This window comes from Colobus angolensis, unplaced genomic scaffold, assembly GCF_000951035.1.
Source record: "Colobus angolensis palliatus isolate OR3802 unplaced genomic scaffold, Cang.pa_1.0 Scaffold41, whole genome shotgun sequence".
Lineage (NCBI taxonomy): Eukaryota > Metazoa > Chordata > Mammalia > Primates > Cercopithecidae > Colobus > Colobus angolensis.
This window is the reverse complement of record NW_012117488.1, coordinates 6,763,966-6,783,418: the sequence shown is the minus strand read 5'-3', so window position 1 is coordinate 6,783,418 and position 19,453 is coordinate 6,763,966.

Sequence of the window (19,453 nt, the reverse complement as noted above, 5' to 3'; positions counted from 1 at the left end):
TGAAACAAATCAACCTAGCATGACCCTCAAACCTCTTATTCCTTCAGTCTTTCAGAATCATTTATTGAACTTCTACTGTACGTGAAGCACTGGACTAGGATCTAAGGCTGTGAAGTTCAGAAAGAAAGTCACTTGTCCTCGAGGAAGTTATAGTCAGCAAACTTCACAGATGGCAATAATGACTTTTAGAAAACTTTCACATTTCCTCAAAAGCCTATCTAGTATTGAGGGGGTGAGAGAGAGAGAGAGAGAGAGAGAGAGCAGGAGTCTCCAAGTGGTTTGAATACTTTATTGATGAAAGTTCTCAAGTCAAATACCAAAGGCCCCAGGGCTCCTGGGATCTTTTCCCATGGAGAACTACTTTTAGCCCGGGGAAGATTAGAAACATTTAATTTGGAGGAGTTTCAGTAACTGTTTCAGTAGGCACACAGACAACAAGACGAGACACGATAACATCCCTGTAATAAGTAAGCAGGGAGAAAAATGGAAGGAAGGATGGAAGGAAGGAAGGAAGGAGGGAAAGAGAGAGAGAGAAAGAAAGAAAGGAAGGAAGGAAGGAAGGAAGGAAGGAAGGAAGGAAGGAAGGAAGGAAGGAAGGAAAAAAAAGAAGAATTCGTGGAGCATTGCAGTGTGGAGACATTTAGTACAAAGGCAAATAGCTTTGTAAACCCCAATGGTCTCGAGGGCTTCTTTGCATTACAGCACAGTACAATAATTTCTTTTCATAATGACTGCAACGCATGAAGACAACTTTACAACATGGCTGCTAGGCAGGAGAATAGGGAATAGAGAATGTTTTCCATCAATAACTATTTCTAGTAATTTGAATCAGTTCTTAAAATGATTTAAACCAGTTCTTAAAGTAATTCTTCAGTTATAAGATGGAGTAGCCAAATTCTAATTCAATATAAAAAAGTGTTTTCTAGCCATTTTAGCCTCCTTTACAGCAGATTTAGTGACCTTGGGAGGTGGTGAGCTTTTTGTGGCTTAGAGGAATGTAAGCTAAGTACAGACAGCTACCTATGCGAACGCTGCAGAGGGACTTTGAATGTCCAACTGCTGGTCAAATCCAGACTGCTGCAAATTTTGTACAGCCTGAGAGCTAAGAATAGTTTTTACATTTTAAACTGAAATTGTAAAATTTAAAAAAGCCTTTCAGTGAGAATAGTTGCTCAATTTTGCCTCCACCCACAAAGCCTAAAATGTCAACTATCTGCTCCTTTACAGAAAAACTTGGCCAACCCCTACTCTAAGGAGTTGCTGTTTCCCAACTCTGAGGTTCTGGGAGCTGAAGCACACTTCTTTTACTCATGAAGGCTTAATGAAAATGACCCGATATTAAAACTGCTTTACTGTGGCCAGGGTAGAGCATCCTAGATACTGACAGTCTCTGGAAATCGTCCTTGATCTAGTGTTAGGTAATGCTTGCTGGGATATACAAATATTGGATTTCGTACTTCTCAGTCTTACAAATTAAATTTTATACTTTCAGATTTTATTCACTGGCTAGGGAGAAAGACAACTCCATGCGCTTCACTACGTAAATAGCAGAAACAGGGCACATTTCAAAGGCACCCAGACCTCCCCTTAGGTCAATGCCACAAACAAGGCCCAGTGAGCTCTGGGCCATTCTTAGGGGTTCCACCAGGGAAGACGGTAGAGGTGAGGCCATCGTCTCTTGATGGTAGATGCACAGGCCAGGGACCATTATGTTATTTTTACCCTAAAAGAGAAATGCCCTTGGAAACAAAAGTGTTCCTAGTTTTCTCAATTTTTTTCTCCTATGTTTTTCCCTCTAAGTCTGGGGTGAAAAAATCCTTAGCTTAGAGAAATGCCATCTCCACCTGTTCTGCCTTTGCTGAGGGATTAGCAACCCGTGAAAGACTTTGGTCTCCAGGCATGCCGGGGGCAAGAAGAAAATGACTGGTCTTGTGACTCTCCCAGGTGTGAGGTGATGGTTTTAGTAATGTCAGTGTGATTCCTGGGTCTTAGAAAGAAAAATAAAACAGAAGAAAACCCTGGCATAACCCAGTTAATGGTAGCTTAATGTCATAAATTTCACGGCTCAAGTCAGAACAACAGTCTTTGGAGGATCTCATTCTTCCCAAGGACAAATATGTGTTTCCAGTTGGTTTCATAAATGTGTATCTATATGTGTTTGCATCTTTCCTGCGGCAGGGTGTCTAGACACGGGCGAGTCATCTGTGGATAACAGCATGCAGTGTGTGACATGAAGAATCACATATGGTATGTTTAATTGCTTCAAGGCATTACACACACACACACATCCCAGCTCAGTGCTGTGTGACTTCTGCCACTGCCTCCTACCCTATTTGTCAGATTACAGGGACACAAAGCAAAGTTTACTGCACACAAAAAAGCCAAACTAATGCTACAAGCCATGCCTGGATTCTCCCTGTCTTCCATTTAGAAACCCCTGAGTAAAAAAGGATTATAGTCATATCACATTTTACTAAACATTCCTTCTGTGACCCAAACAGCTCCTGAAGACACAGTTAGCACCCACTGTGGGTGCTTTCTTTGTGACTGTTTTCACAGGCATCTGCAAGAGAGGCTAGAAATATCAAAATCTCATTTGGAGATAAACTGTGGTCAGGACCTATAAATAGCTTCCCTTTAGTGTCTCCGCCCCGTGTTCCCTGGTCCCCCCTTCGCTCCATACCTCTGCCCTTCACCTTCTTTTTTCTCACACACAGGATCTCACGCTCCTCCTGGGGAATGGACTTGGACCATGTGCATGAGAAATGACAATCTGGACAGGCACATTTCCTCTGTCACAGAACTGTATCTTGTATCCCAGCACCCTCCCCACCTCCTTCCCGTGGCCCTGTTTCACAATTAGAATGCAGCTCAGAGTGGAAAGAACTGGCACCCAGCAGATGGCTGCAGGCAGTACCTTCACGCAGCCCCGACGCCCACTCCTCGGCAGCAAGAACCGGGGAGCGCCATATGTCAGAGCTGCGGACGCTGCCAGCTGAAGGGAGGCTTTGTTCTTTTGATGGGTTTGTTTTGAAAGGGGAACATAAATAATACACACCCACTACTCCTTCCCCAGCAATCTGGGCAGAGCTTGCCGGCAGTCCTTGTGGCTCAAAGTGCCCCAATTGTTCCCTGAACATGGCTGAGTACAAGGGCTGGTCTTGGCCACCAGATGGATTAGGTCTGATTAATTGTCAACCATAAATAATGCTTTTTCTCATATTTAATCAGTGAATACTTAATCAGCTTTTCCCCGAAAAAAAAAAAATCATGTTTCCCTAGAAAATTAAGATATTTATTTTCACACAATCCAAAAAGCTTCTTGCAAAGTCTATTGGAGCAATGGATGGCCCACCCCCTTAACCAATGTGTACATGTGCAGGCGTGGAAGGGAGGGCTGAGGCCGGAGTGTGTGCAGAAGGGAGAGGAGCAGGGTCAGAATGGCTTCGTGGCTCTTGAAGAAAACAGTCCAGTGAAGGAGACTCCAGGTCTGTCCTGGAGGTCAGGTTTGTTTTAACTCCGGAAATCCTGCACGTTCTCAAAGTCACTCACTTCAAGCTGTGAAGAGCACCCCTAAGCCCCAAGAAGGCAGCACAGCCTTGCTCACCACTTATTCAGGCCAGGCGGTGCTGGGCACATCATAAATTCTTGGTAATTTCTGTTGGATAAGTGAATTGGTGGTTAAATGAATGACTGTTTTCTGGGTTAATTTCTTGATCGCTCAAAGTGTGTTTGGGGAACACATGGTTGTGTGTGTGTGTGTGTGTGTGTGCATATAAGTATATAAAAAGGAGCTAAAATTGTCTATGGAATGTACAGCACCAAGAGTGAACTGCAGTGTAGGCTATAGACTCTGGGTGATAATGATGTCTCAATGTAGGTTCACTGATTGTAACACATGCACCCTTCTGGGGAGGATGTTGATAATGGGATAATGGAGAGGCTGTGCATGCATGGTGCAGTGGGTATTTGGGAATTTTCTATATCTTCTGCTTTACTTTTGTGTAAACCTAAAACTGCTCTAAAAATAAGTTATATTAATTTAATAAAATAATCTATTCAAGGTATTAATCATGTTTAATATTATGTATCACTAGGCTCTATTTTCTGTTTTTAGTGTATTGCTTTTATTATTAGGAAAAAATTAGCTTCATTTGGAAAAGGAAGCAAACATGTAACATTTGTCTTACGAGTCTCAGGGCTGAAGAGTATGCTAGTAAGAAGGAAAAATAAACCAAAGCAATATCAATCATCATCATCACAGTAGTTGCAATTTATAAAGAAACTAGAGTGGATGCCCTGTGGAAGGCACTGTTCTGAGTATTTTATATGCATGAAGTCATGTAATCCTTATGACCACACTATGAAATAGTAATTGTTATTAACCCTTTCCACAGAAAGGAAATCCATTAATGCAAACAATGTATGCTTTTAAACAGTGTGCATAATGCAAAGATGAATAAATAAACACAAAATACAATTTTGCAACACTATCATGTAACTGACAACCAGGCTCTGAGGTACTAGCAGCATCAGGAAGTCCACCTGAGGGACAACACCTGCCTTGTTGGTTTCGAGAGGAATAAATAACATATGGAAGTTTCGGGCACTGTCCCTGGCTTTGAGCTGGGACTTAATGAATGGTGGCTGTTTCCTAAGACCATTGGTCCAGCCCTTCCCACAGTTTCTCTGGGATTTTCTAGGGGATGAATTGGTAACATCTGAGGCTTCAGCTGCAGCATCTGGAAATACCACCACCAACAATAAGAACAACAAAATGACCACTTTTGAGACTTAAGTGTGGGCCAACCCTGTGGTAGGTTTTATTTTTTTATTTTTATTTTTTTTTTTGAGACAGAGTCTCGCTTTGTCACCCAGGTTGGAGTGCAGTGGTACAATCTCGGCTCACTGCAAGCTCCGTCTCCCAGCATCACACCATTCTCCCGACTCAGCCTCCCGAGTAGCTGGGACTACAGGTCCCCGCCACCATGCCCGGCTAATTTTTTGTATTTTTAGTAGAGACGGGGTTTCACCGTGTTACCCAGGAAGGTCTCGATCTCCTCACCTTGTGATCCACCCGCCTCGGCCTCCCAAAGTGCTGGGATTACAGGTGTGAGCCATCGCGCCTGGCCCTGTGGTAGGTTTTATAGCTGTTACCTCAGTCAGTTCTGTCTACTAACTATGCTGGTCCAGTAGCAACCTGTATTAATTCCATTTGCCAGATACAGTGATATCAACTGGGCTTTCTGTAAACACCATGAGATTGCCAGATGCCTTCTGAAGAACCACCACTCCCTAAAATTCATATTCCATGCCATTGTAGTGTAAAATTGATTTTCTTTGAAAAATGTTACCTCTTTCGAAGTCAGTAATCTATACAGAGTTGCCACCTCCATTAATTCAACTATTTGCTGAAAGTTCACAGATCATGCACTCAACGAATAGAATGGGCAGCTGTGAGCTTTTGTAGAGGGTGGAGGGCACTCAAGTTCAGAAGACCCAGTATTAATTCTGATTCTGCTGCTCACAAGACGGGTAACATAGGGCTTCAGTTTTCCCCACCATCCATTTGCTTCCAGCTAGGACGCTTCATGAATCTGAGCTAACAGAGCCTTTAGGGGAAAATTAGGCAGCAAACCTTTTCTCTAAGACAAGGTCATTATAATGAGTGCACAGTAGGCCCAAACCCCATAGGTTCATGAAGCCTGTGCTCTGGCATGACGGTTTGGTCTGCCTGTCATCAGAAACCCTACACTTACTAGCTCAACAAACTTCTGTGGGTGCCTGCTGTGTGGCAGGCATGGGCTGGTACTAGAATGACAGAAGATCTGGTCCCTGCCCTCAGAGCTTGCAATCTAGTGCTCAGTCTAGAGTGGGCCAGGTCACTGGAGGGCTCAACATCCCCTGACTTTTGGGAAGCAGAAGCAGAAGAGGGATTCTTACAACTCAGAAAAGGCACCTCAAACAATTTAGATTAGCAGCCCAGAAATGAACTGACCAAGCAACTCTGCAATGTCAGCAGGAGGAAGGGAGATGAAGGAATTACATCTTCCTTTCTTGAGGCCCCTTTGTGCAAACCCTTCTGCAACTCTGCTGACAGAGTTGCTGTTCTAAAACGTGGATAGCTTTGGGTTGCTCTTCAACAACAAATCACTGGCTCTCCATTTGCCATAGGCAAGTCCCAGCACAGCATTCAGGGCACCCCACACAACGACTTCAGCCTATATTTCTAGCCTCATGCCCCATCTCATCCTTTTGCATCCCAGAATATCTCAGAAGTGTAGTGGGGTTTTTTTGTTTGTTGTTTCCTTGAGACAGAGGCTTGCTCTGTTGCCCAGGCTGGAGTGCAGTGGCATGATCGGGGCTCACTGCAACTTCTGCCTCCTGGGTTAAAGCTATTCTCCTGGCTCAGCCTCTCAAGTAGCTGGGATTACAGATAGGTGCCACCAAGCACAGCTAATGTTTTTGTATTTTTAGTAGAGATGGGGTTTCACCATGTTGGCCAGGCTGATCTCAAACTCCAGACCTCAAGTGATCCACCCGCCTCAGCCTCCCAAAGTTCTGGGATTACAGGCAAGAGCCCCAAAAGTGTACTTTCATCCTGTTGACTGTTTCTCATGGTCTTGCCCATTTCCTGAAGGGCTGTACTCCCTCTTCTTCTTATAGGTCCAACTCAAATATTATCTTTCTTGATAAGATTACCCCTAACTTACACTCACATTTGTTCCACTTAGCTCAACAAAACATCCATTGTGTTTCTTTTCTTCCAGGACCTAGCACATTGTCTTAGACATGCAGGCATCCTTGTGAGGCAAATCCTCAGATCATGAAGTGATTTTGAATGAAATTGCTAATAGATTACTCTAATTTGCAGACCAGAGTTTTATCTTGCATGCCAAACCCTGTCAATTGATAACAGCTAGCTGGAGCACAGTGCAAAGTAGGATTTTAATGCAACATTTTGGTATACCAGGAAAAGCATGGTGATTGATTCATGATGTCTATTGCAGTCACAGCAGGGAATGACAACATGCACGCCATTTTCCATCCTTTCACTCAATACTTCCAAAGGACACATATTTTTTGTGGTTGTTAATATAATCTAATTATCTATTTTATTTTGGTTCATTTTATTTTTTAGAGACAGAGTTTTTGCTGTCACCCAGGCTGGAGTACAATGGTAAGATCATAGCTCACTGCACCTTGAACCCTTGGGCTCAAGCAATCCTCCCACTTCAGCCTCCTGAGTAGCTAGGACCACAGGTGCACGCCACTGTGCCCGGCTAATTTTTAAAAAAATGTTTTGTAGGGACAGGGTCTTACTATGTTGCCAAGGCTGGTCTTGAACTCCTGGCCTCAAGCAATCTTCCTCCCTTGGCCTCCCAAAACACTGGATTACACATGTGAACCACTGTGCCCAGCTTGTTAATGATTTTTTTCTGTCAGTATAATATGCTGTTGGTTGCTACAGTTATTCATCTGTGTGTTGTCCTCATTGACTTCATCCACATTTGGCCTATATATGCTTGCAGGCTTGCACTTGTATAAAAGTTCCTATCATGCATAGCTCTGGTAAATAATAAGCAAAGATAAAATCTTTTAAAAAGCAGCTGTATTAATACCTTCCATTGATATTTGGAATGATTAAGGTATAATTATTTGGAATTTTTGTTTTCAATGCTCTGAGCCCCGAATGCTGATGATTGTCTGCATAACTAATCCTGCCTAATGCTGTCTCTACATTCCATATAATAATATGTTCTGGACGCTTAACAATGAAGCACGGTCTGATTTTCATACAGCTATTTGGAGAGCAAAATGCTCTTGCAAAAGACTAAATATACCTCTTCCCATCCTTATTTGGGTGCCCACAACAGAGAAATTCATGCCTGAAGCTCAAGCCAGGTCTCTTGACTCTGTACAGGCAACTCCTAATGAGGTTTCTTTCTAATGCAAGTCAGGTGGCCACACAGTGTCCTGTGATCAAAGTCAACTCAGGTAAAAGAAGGAAACCTCCTTCTTTTTAGTAGAGGCTAAAAGCAGGTTTTATTCCCTTTGGTATTTTTTGTTTTTTTTCCACTTTCTCCATAGGCTCTGAAAGTGATTATCTTCCCAATCAGGGAACAACCACTGCAAAGGAATGCAATCCTTGTAAAGCCCAGGGGCACACAGATTTCTCTAACCAGCAACATGCCTCCCAGTGTGAGGGGCTGCCTGGGATATCTCCACTGCCAAGGGACAAGGGAGGGAACAGAACAGAGCTTGGATGCCAATGCTCTGCTGGAGGGGAGGCAGCGGCCATTTGAATTGATGCTTTTTAAAATCTCCTGTTGGGGAGAAATGGGGAAGTGCTAATGGACGTAATGAACCAAGCCTCCCAGGGAAGCGAGAGAAAGCAGTCCCATCAGCCGGATCATTTAAAACTAGAGCAAGGAAAGCACTTCAGAACAATGTAGTATGGGCAGGAACACAACATAGGCAGGAACTCTGAAATTGAGGAACCGGCTGTCAGACCTTTAGCCCTGAAACAAGTTATGTAGTGTATTTCCAGCACAGAGACTGCTGGTAGGTGACTAGTTGCAAACAGGGGTCTCCATGTACATTGGGAAGGCATACGGGGAGGTGAGGAGAGTTTGCAATTCTAGCCTGCAGCACAGGGGGATGAGGGAGGGTGCAGGGCAGCTGGGGCTGTGTCCTCACCCAGACACCCCCCCTCCCTGTGTGCATATCCCCTGACCATCTCAGCCTTGTCTGTGGGCATCAACGGGCCACCTGCCTCCCCCTTGGCCCCTTGAATTAGTTTTCTATGCTGCTGTAACAAACTTCCATACACTGAGTGGCTTAAAACAAAGCACAATTATTCTCTCACAGTTCTGGAGGTCAGAAGTCCAAAATGGGTCTCATTTGGCTAAAATCAAGGTTGCTGGCAGGGTTTCATCCATTCAGGAGGCTCTAAGAGACAACTCATTACATTGACTTTTCCAGCTCTTAGACACCGCCTACATTCCTTGGCTCATGGCTCCTTCCTCAATCTTCAAAGTCAGTCATGTAGCATCTTCAAACCTCTCTCTGACCTTCTGACCTCCCTTTTGCTTTTATAAAGACCCCTGTGATTATACTGAGCCCACCGGGACAATTTCTGTATCTTAAAATCCTCAATTGCATCAGTAAAGCCCCTTTTGTCACGTAAGGTAACATATTCACCGGATCCAGGGTTTAGAATATGGACGTCTTTGGGGACCATGATTCTGCCCACCGCATCTTCCTACAGTCTCAGCAGCCAGGGTGTCAGAAGCATTAGGCTGTCCCAGGGCTGGAGCTCCACAGCCACAGTGAAGGTGAGTCAGATGGGACCAGGGATGGCATGGCTGGCATTTCTTTACCAGATGGATGGTGTGGCTGGCATTTACTTGAGCTTGCCACTTCATCCACTGATCCCATCTGCCTCAAATACTGCAACTCCTGAGACAGCCTCACACTTCTGCCACCTTCTAGATGGACAGTTCACCAGGAGTGTAGACCCCCTCTGCACATACCCATGAGTTAGGGCCCCCAAGGCATAACTCTTCCCGGCTGTGCCTCAAGTTGGCCTTCTCCTAGGGCTTGGTAGATGTAGAGAGTTAATAAACTATTTCCCCTGTCCTCTCTTCCTCATCCACTTGCTAGAAGCAGTCCTTGAATCACTGTGACACAAGGCGTGCTTGAGTCCTGGCATACCCTGTTGGAAATTAAAACACACTTTCCAACGAAAACAGCATTAATAATCACAAAGAGAAATCACTAAAATTGTACTGTGCTCAAGGTCCATTATGTGCTAGGTTTGTTGGGTGGTTGAGACATGCCCTTCACCTTCACCTTCACCTTCATTTCTGCGGCAAAAGTGGTGCTGAACAGCAGACATGCATCAGCTGGCCTTGTCTGAATGGTGGTTTTCCAGTGACTGTGATGAACTTACTATTTCACTGCATCGCCTGGCACACATTCATCCTTCTATTATTGCTCTGCTAAATCATTCCCTTCCTAGGGATTTTATTATTTCAATGGTCGCTTCAGTTACCTCACTATGCTATAGAGACATGGAACGTGCCTCTTTGCCTTATAGAAAGAATTTACAACATTGGGACCTCAATCTCAGGTTAATGGAAAGAGCAGGGAAGTACAATTAATGGGCAAGCTGTTAAACTTGATGTAGCCTTGTACAGCAGATGAGAAAAGTATATGGTGGTGATTGAATCTGGGCTCAAGTCAGACTTCCATGAAGGGTAATCCTAATTCTGCCATTTTCAAGTATGTGACTTGGGGAAATAGAAATAGAACCTCTCCATGTCTCAGCCTCCTTGTCTGTAAAAGGGAGATAACAATATAAACGCAGCAGAAGGCAAGTGGTCGCCTACCCAGCAGCTGTGCCCAAAGCTTCTTCGTTGCCTTGAATGCAGCAGACACACACTCTTCGGTGTGTCTTCTCCCTTGCAGCTAGGGGTAGCCATGCCACCCAGTTCTACCAATGGGCTGAAAGTGGACATCTGCTGGGGACCCTGGGGAAATTTTTTCCTCCATAATCAGAGGCATAGGAGGAGATTGCTCTTTCTCTTACTTTTCTCTCTCCTGCTGTGGAGGGTGTCAAGAGATAATGTGATATTTGGGGCTTCCATAACCATGTCACCATGAAGACAAAGCCAAGAGAATGTAGAGATGCCCAACTCGTGTCCTGGCTGCTAAACTACCTTGGAACTGCTCACCTCTTTGTTAGGGGAGAAGATTAAATGACTCTGCGATTTAGGTCACTGTCGCCTGAGTGTTCAGATTCTTGAGTCTTAATGCATTCTAACCAATACAAATTCTGATCTCAGAAGAAAGAAGAACTCAGATCGTGCATATCAAGTGCCTGGTACAAAGCTATTATTTCAATAAACAATAACCTATAATTCTTATTATTAATACCTGGGGAAAATTAAGATATACTGTTATTTTCTTTTTTTCTTTTGAGACAGGTCTTGTTCTGTCACCCAAGTTGGAGTGTAGTGGCACAATATAGTTCACTGAAGCCTTGACCTCCCAGGCTCATAATTGTCTATTTTATTTTATTTTATCTTTTTTTTTTTTTTTAAACAGAGTCTCACTCCATCACCTAGGCTGGAGTGCAGTGGTGTGATCTCCTCTCACTGTAACCTCTGCCTCCCAGGTTCAAGCAATTCTCTGCCTCAGCCTCCCTAGTAGCTGGGATTACAGGTGCCAGCCACCATGTCGGGCTATTTTTTTGTATTTTTGGTAGAGATGGGATTTCAGCATCTTGGCAAGGTTGGTCCTGAACTCCTGATCTTGTGATCCACCCACCTCAGCCTCCCAAAGTGTTGGGATTACAGGCTTGAGCCACTGCGCCTGGCCTATTTTATTTTTTAGAGACAGGGTTTTTGCTCTGTCACCCAGATTGGAGTACAGTAGTAAGATCAAAGCTCACTATGGCCTTGAACTCTTGGGCTCAAGTGATCCTCCCTCCTCAGTCTCCTGAGTAGCTGGGACCACAGGCATGCTTCACCACACCCAGCTATTGTATTTTTTTGTAGAGGTAGAGTCTCACTATGTTGCTCAGGCTGGTCTTGAACTCCTGGGCTCAAGTGATTCTCCTGTCTCAGCCTTCCAAAGTGCTGGGATTATAGTATTATTTGCTGGTTAACATCCTACTTTTCAACCTCACTAGCTCATCAATTTATGCTTGTGCTAAAAAATGAGGTGAAGTCTCACAGGTTCAACTGCACTTGCTGAATAGTCATATCCTTGTTTGGGTTTACAGAACAGGAATTTCTCAAGACCAGACACTGAGTCTTATGCATCAGTGAACTCTGCCTAGCTCGTAGAGTGCCCTCCGTTGGTGTTCTGGGGGGTGACTGGATGAATGGATGAATGGGTGGGACAGACAAGTGAACTAACCCCAGAGCCACTGGAGAATCCCTTCTTACCTAGCGTCAGGCCTGGTAGCCTCTTGCTCTATAACACACACACATATGATGAAAAGCAAAGTCAGACTTTTATGGGAATCTGGTACTTCTGACCTTGAAACCCTAACCAATGATGTTTTATAGGCTATGCAGGGAGATTCCTATCTGGGCAAAGAAAACAATCCAGTGTTCTCCCAGCCCAGCATGAGCCAGTTGTCTATTATTTTGATGAAATGTCTAAATATCCTGTAAGTCTTTTATATAATGTGACTTTCTTTTTCCAAGAGGAAGCAGATAACTTGCACGGAGGAGCTTTAAGAAAATTGCTTACTGCAAAGAAAAAGTGATGATGTTTTCATTACACTATCAGGGCCACACACACAAAAAATTGTTGCCAATAACCAACTTCTGTTGAGGTTTCTGCTAGACGAGATAATCCAATTTCCGAGTGACCATAGTTATTCTCTCATTTGCAAAAGAAGTTGCTAAATTTGGGGATAGATGTTGAATCAAGGATTGAGGATCAACGCAAATACTCATAACATGCTTTGAAGCTACTGATCAATTAGCTCAGGCAATAGCACTTGTTTTTTTCCTGTGTAGCCTGATATCCCGCATCTTTGCAAATGAGCCATGGGGTGTGTGTGTGTGCATATGTGTGTATATGTGTGTGTGTGTATGTGTATGTGTGTATGTGTGTGCATGTGTGTGTATGTGTGTGTATATTTGTGTGTGTGTGTATGTGTATGTGTGGGTGTGGGTGTATGTGTATGTGTGTTTTTGTGTGTGTGTGTATGTGTGTGTGTTTTCAGTCCATTCTTACCTCCAAAGTTTCTTTCTTCCTTATGCATAGAAATTTTACAGTTCAAGATAAAGAGATTCACACCGTGATGATCAGGGTCAGTCATCAATTCACTCTGTCATATCTTTCCATACTCCTGTATCAGTTAGGAATTTCTATTGGCTGCTAATAACAGACTGAAAAAATGTGTAGTAAGTATATAGCATGGAGGTACATAGCATAGGTTTGGCAGTTCTGCAGTGTCATCAGGAACTCAAGTGCTTCAATCTCTCTCTTTTAGCATATGATTTCCATCCTCAAGCCAGTCTCATGTCTCTAATATGGCTACAATAACTCCAGTCATTAAACCTACCTTACAGATAGGGAGCAAAAAAACAGGAGGAGAGGAAGGAAGAGAAAAAGATCATATTTTAACTATTTTTCCCTCTTTAAAGAGCCTTCCTGGAAGTCCCACTCAACAACATCCATTTATATTTCATTGGCCCAAATTTAGTCTATGGGAACTATACGCAAGGGAAGGTAGGAGACGTAGTATCTCTGCTGGGTGTAGTGTCACCATGCATAACTATAGCTCATTACTAAGGAAGCCGGGGAGAATAAATATTACATAGAAACAACAGGCATATGCTTACCCCATCTTCACTCTGCTTGCCCTGTTTCACCACCAAGACCCATCTAAGTTGTGACTTTGATCTGTTTGGGTTCGATTTCTTCCTTAAATCAGTGTTTTGCTTTTAATGTTTATTATTTATTCTCTGTATGGATTGGCCATTTGTGGCATTGTTAGTGATGCTTTTCAACCGGACAGACTGAGCAACTCCACCCAATGAGGCTGTACTCTTAACTTAAACAGAAGTCTAACGCCTCCAGGGTCACCTGCTGTTAATTTGCCAACACCATCAAAGATGCTAATGTAGAAAGAGGCAAACAACCTGTTAACTGAGTCTTTATTGTGCCTTGTTTAATCCTTCCAACCAACATCTCTATGAGGTGCCATTATTAATTCCCTTTTTATAGGTGAGGAAACCAAAGATCAGAGAGGTTAAGTAAATTGCCCAAGATCATAGCTGAGAGTGAAATTTAAACTTCGGTATGTTTTATTCTAGGGTTTTCCCTCTTATCCTGTACTTAAACCATCTCTGAAAAATTGGAGCCCACAAGATGGGAGCTATGCCCAGAAGATACCAGCTCTGGCCTGGTTGGAGTCACTAATTTCAGAGGCTACTCTTGGCCCTTCGCCAATCTGCAAGATGGAAGCAGGAGGGGGAGTGGATAGTTTTCTGTCATCTGGTTCTCAGCCTTGGTGCTGTTCAACTTCTTTCCCATTGTGGCATATGTTAAAAGTGATGATATTCATGCAGCATGGGGGTAGCGGAGGCTGGCTGATCTGGGCTCCCTCCTGCCAGAGGTTGAAGGGTCCACATCCTGACTCCGTGGTCTTTTACTCTTGCTATCCCTTCCTTCAGAAAAATGAATGTCTTTTTCTCCCCCAAGGTCTAATCCAGGATCACACTGCATTTTCCTGTCATATCTCCTGTCTTCTCCAATCTGTGACATCCTTAGTCTTTCCTAGTCTTTTATGACATTGACACTTTTGAAGAGTACTGTTCAGGTATTTCTGTAGAATGTCTCTCAAATTGGGTTTGTCTGATGTTTTCTCATGATTAGATTGAGATCATGCATTTTTGGCAGGAATGTCATGAAAGTGGTGCACTCTTGTCAGCTCATCGTGGCAGAGGTACATGAGGGCAATATGTCTTATTACGGTGATGTTGACCCTGAGCAGTGGGTCAACAGCAGACCCAGTCTGCTGGTTTTCCCACAGTAAAGTCATTACTTTTTCCCTTTGTAATTAGTAAGTGTCTTAGGGGAGATACTTTGAGGCTATTCAAATATTCTATTTCCCTTCAAATTTCTGTCCACTAATATTAGCATCCATCTGTGGATCTTGCTTATGGTATTCTAAAGGTGATTTTATATGTTTCTCATTCCTTATTTTTAAATTATAATTCTTCAGAAGGAAGATTTGTCTTTCCTCTGCTGTTTATTTTATTCTATTATTTATTTATATAATTACTGATTCATAGATATTAATTTTACTCTATAAATTATAATCCAATGCTATGGTTATTTATTTTGCTGCACGAATTGTTCCTGTTCTGGCCACTTGAGGCTCTTTCAGGTAAGTTCCCATGCTCGTCTGAGATGCCATCATCTTTTTGGGGTACTTCCTTACTTTCTGGTACCACCACAGTCTCCAGGCTCATCTTGGATATTTTCTGTCTCAGTCCTTACCCAAAGGAGCCCTGGTTTCTTCTATTGAAGAATATATTAGAAAATAAGATCTGGGTACTATGTGGCATTATTTACCATTATAAGATAATTTGGAATCAAAATATATTTCAGTTTTAGGATGAAAATTGTGGAGATTAGTGAGGGTACCCGACTGCCCAACATTACACAACTCAGAACTGACAGACAAAAAGCTTAGACCAGGGCAGATTCAAATCAGGGCAGATTCTGTACTCTTAACCTCTCCACTAGTGTAAATGCCTCATTTATTATAAATATGAATTACTATTTGGCAGAAAACATGAAGATGTGCCAGATAAATGTGATTTCTGGTTGATGGAGTGTCTGATAAAGTAGACTTGTCTATAAAAACAAACTTGGCATCCAATAAATATTTTTAGATAGATTTTGTTGAAAGAATCATCATTATCCTCAGACATTTCTTGGTCTTTATGAAATTTCTGTAGAGTTCAGTTGTACTTAATTCCTTTATGGAACATGGTAGAACATATATAAAATAATAACAAATATAGAAAAATGAAATAGAACAAAAATAACTGCAGGTTCACTTTTTGGATCCCCATGGCCTTTGGCTGGAAACCTGATGGTGGGGTTCACCCTGTCTTTGACTGTTGCTTTAGTAAACCAAAGAACCAAGGCTTAGGGACATGAGCAACTTGCATTTGGCCAGTGGTGGGCAGAGTGGAGCTGGAATCAAGATTTCCTGGCCGGATCCCCAACCTTTTTTGACCCTCATGATCTGACCAAGTAAATCTCAGGGCAAGACAACAGCATCCCCAGAGACTAAGCCCAGATGGACAGGGCCGCAGGAGGATTCTCTGTACCTTGTGGCCCATGCCTGTGTGTCATCTGAGAGACCCTGTCCACACTGCTGGGAAGTAGTCCTGGCAACTTCACTCCCTTTCTGTGTTTAATTCTCAACACCAAACCCAACTCCTGCTTCAGTTGCAGTTAAGAATCCAAGACAAATATGCCTCAAGAGGGGAAAACCTGGTGGCTTGATGGAATGAGATAGGAAGGAGGAGACTGGTTTTTAGTCTTGGCTAAAGTACTAGAGTTTTGCACTTAACCAGTTGTTTACACCAGGCAAGATCTTTCATCTCTCTGAGCTCTACTTTCCTGACTTTAAAATGATAGGGTTGAACTAGATGACCTCTAAGGCCCTGCGCTGCTTTGAAATCCTTGGAAGCTTCTAATTCCTTTGCAGAATTTCCGAGGGCCTGGGACCAGCCAGTCTCACCGGTAGAGCTCTTGCGCCACCTGGTGGTAAATTCAGAGGCCTTTTTCTCCCTTTTGAGTTCAGGTCCCACCTCAGCTGGAGCAAGAGAACAAAGCCATTTCAGCCCTTTGCAGGACTGCGGCAAACTGCCAGACCTGGGAGGAACACATGTTTAATTCATGTCCTAGAAAGATATGCTCTGTGAACACACTGCCATTCCTTATGGCAAAGGCCTTAGTGCGATGGTCATGTGGTTACAAAGCCAGGTTCCTGATGTCAAGAACACCCAGCAAGGTGCCCTGATAAATGCCACCCAGAAGAGATGTGTTTGGGTTACTCTCTGCATGCTGATTTGTTGCACACTGATCCTTAATGCTTTCAGCTGCTTCCTGGTTAACAGTCATTAGGCATGCATGCAGCACTTTCATCCTGGGCCTCAGCCCTGCTGTCAGAACCCTCCTCCAGATATCTGAAGCGAAAAGAGGCAGGGGACCCCTTGGGTGTCCTGCTGATCTGAAGAAATCCTTCATCCGATGGAAGGTCTTTCTAGGTTCCTCCCCTGACACTCCTATCTAAATAAAAACCACTTCTGAAGCCTGCATGACCCTCAGAGTTGCAATCATCTGAGCTGTGGAGTATTTACCCCACATATGCTGGGATTTGTCAAAAGTTGCCAGTGATCCCAGAATTGCAGCTGACTACCTAATAGTGGATATCACGTCACTCCGCTCATGGGACGACTACTGTTAATCTGGATCTGGAAGTTCCATGTCATTTGCTTTTGGTTTCTGTGTCCTGGTGAGGCAAGCACAGGCAGCACGGTTGACGCCCATTGTACAGGCAAGAAAACCAAGATTTGAAAACAGGTTCAGTGACTCTCCAGATAACCAAAGGGAGTGGTGAAGTTACAATAACATGAAGGAACTCTGACTCTCTTGTTCAATCACGCAGTGTTTGGGCATTTGTTTTTATGGTCTCAATGAGGGACCTTTGGTTCATAGTTCATTAATTCTCATCACAAACACTATTGAAAACCATTAATTGCCTGTACTTTAAATAGCAGTATGGAGTTTTTTCCTTGCCTAGCAAGACAATGGGTGTCAGTGGGTGGAAGGAGCACTGGGCTGGGGACCAAAAACCCTGAGCTCTTGTTTGACGAGGTCACCACCTAACTGAGGGGCCTGGGAAGTCACAACCACTGAGGCTTCCCCCCTCCTCATCTAGGAAGTGAAGGGGGCAGGAGTAAGGTAGTTTCCTCCCAGAACTCCATATGTGAAAGAAAGGGCATTTCTGATTTAGGGTGTGTTTCACTTTCTCTAACCTTGGATCTGTCCAAGTAAAATGATTAAGCGAAGATATCTGTCTTTGCCAAAGTATGACTTACCTGTTCAGTCCAGATTGTTCAGGTGGGCTTATTGCTTTCTTGATTTGTAACCTTTTGTTTTCCAGTGACCTGGACTGTTTTTGGTATAGAATTTCATTCCCAGGTGATAAATTCCTTTAGGGAAGTGATAGCAAATAGGTTTAATCTTGAGGATCTTGAGGGCCCTTCAAATCAGTGAGCAGTGGCTGTTGGAAGCTCTGTGTTAATGTCTCTGAGGCCATGCTTTAAGGCATCATGGGAACATGATTGATTAGCCATGTCTGCCGTGGGCAGAGGCTGGGGAATGCAGAGGGCAAGGGCTGTATTTGGGATAGTACTGTGGAATTGGAGCAAGGGAAGACATGCCAAATGAAACAGCACAGATCTGCTTAGCAGCAGAGCAGGGATAGGAATCCACACCTCCTCCTTTCAAGTTCAACGGCCTCCCACTCAAGTCTTCCTCTTTATTTGGTGTGATGGGCAATCAGGTGCTTTGAAGATGCTTTCTGATGATGAGGATGAAACTGATGGGCTGGCAGCAGCTTTCTGCCTGCTCTCGCGGCAACGTGTATACCCACACATGTGTTTCTCCCTTTCTGAGACACAGAAAGGCTCAACCTTTGACAAGAGATTGACCAGGAAACATCAGTAAACACACCAGATGCCTACATACCCATTAAAACATGCCTATCTTCTTCTGGGCAGTTCCAAGAGAGACTTCTAAGAGGTCTGCCTTGCACAACTGACAGGTAGCAGCAGGAGGAGAGGTGCACCCCAGGCTGTGGGTGAGAGGTCAGAGGGAATGGAGAGGCAGGAACAATGGACCAGCCTCCTTGGCCTCACAGGGGGCGTCTGAATGAACGATGATGGCTCTTGGCCTTCCAAACAGCAAAGGCACGTTCCCAGAGAGGCCGGCTGTGGAGGGCTCCTGCCCAGATGGACTCGCTGTACTGTGAAGGAACATTCTGTGTTCCCTGACTGGCAGCGGCTGCCCAGCCCATCAGCTTCCCCTGACTGCACACCAAGGGCCCTGACAGCTTTCTCATGGGGCACCCTGGGGCTTCTGCCCCGAGCAGATGCTGGGCTTTAAGTTCCCACAGAGAAGGCTTGCCCGCGGCAGTCCATCCCTCTTCTTCTCCATCTGAGAGGCAGTGTGGCCTGCCCTGAGGGTCTGCAGGGAGCGTTCTCGCCAGGCCTGGGAGGATGCTGCCAGGGAGGAGACGGCCCTGGAGCCCGAATGCCTCTTTTGTTTACAATGAGATAAAATCTGCTCTTTTAAAAAGCATCGACACTGCCAAAATCCCAGGTAAAGGGGGTGCAGTTGACTTGCTGCTAGGGAGGAATTCCTTAAGCTCTGCAGGCAGGCTATAAACCCTCCACAGAAAAGGCCTGGGCCTAGCTCTTGGTGATGATGGGATTTCTCCATCAACACATGCACCTCTCCTGCCTGGCAGGCAACTCAGGAGTGAGGAGTGACCTAAGCCAAGTTTCATAGCAGTGGAGGAGCATGCGGTTCACCTTCCAGTCAGTGCCTCAGGGCAAGCCTTTTCCATCCTCTCCATAGCGCCACCTCCCAGCGGGAGAAATGCTTGGTTCACACAAGGGTCCCCCCTGCTCCCGTCTGGCTCTTTGAGTTAAAGAAGTATCACCCTTTACAGCTCCTGGTTCTGATGCACCAAGATGTCGGATAATAAAAAGAACCCAGTAGTTACACTCCAAGTTGCCTGGGCTTTCTTCTGGGAGGTTGCTCCTTTCTTTGCTGCTATCACCATACATTCCTTTAGTAAGGAAACCCCAAGAGGCCGGACGTCTGCAGCACA